The sequence below is a fragment of the Penaeus monodon genome, chromosome 15 (assembly GCF_015228065.2).
Source record: "Penaeus monodon isolate SGIC_2016 chromosome 15, NSTDA_Pmon_1, whole genome shotgun sequence".
NCBI classification, from domain to species: Eukaryota; Metazoa; Arthropoda; class Malacostraca; order Decapoda; family Penaeidae; genus Penaeus; species Penaeus monodon.
This window is the reverse complement of record NC_051400.1, coordinates 1,938,566-1,938,992: the sequence shown is the minus strand read 5'-3', so window position 1 is coordinate 1,938,992 and position 427 is coordinate 1,938,566. Positions and strand designations below refer to the sequence as shown.

General features: G+C 46.8%; 1 protein-coding gene across 1 annotated transcript in view; it reads right to left on the bottom strand.

Annotated features, from left to right (window-relative positions):
- LOC119581628 (MAP/microtubule affinity-regulating kinase 3-like) overlaps positions 1–427 on the bottom strand; it is a gene marked incomplete in the record, with an annotated part of 89,364 nt that overhangs the window by 3,935 nt on the left and 85,002 nt on the right.

Sequence of the window (427 nt, the reverse complement as noted above, 5' to 3'; positions counted from 1 at the left end):
ACTTTGCATATTGAAGTCAAACAACATGGAACGAAAACTGAGCCAAATTTACATTCACCATGATCTACAAGCATCCACAGACCCATTTTTAGCTGTGGTGATTTAAAAACGGGGATGGACAACAGGGCCCCAAAAGGGGCTATGGAGGGAGTTGTACTGACTTTCCCTAATTTACTCTAACCATCTGTATTCATGAGAGTGGAGAGAGGGACAGAGAATGTTGGGGAGAAGGGAGAAGAATGAGGAAGTGACAGAACGAGGAATGGGAGGGCGTGAGGGATAGGTCGGGATGACATGGAAGGCCTTGAGAAACTCTCGAAAGGTAGAGGTAGTGGATAGGGCAGAGGAAAGGGAGTGGAAAGGCACAAGGTATTTATTACATGGAAGGGCAGGGTGTGGGCTTGGGTAGGGTGGTTCTTCTTCAAAA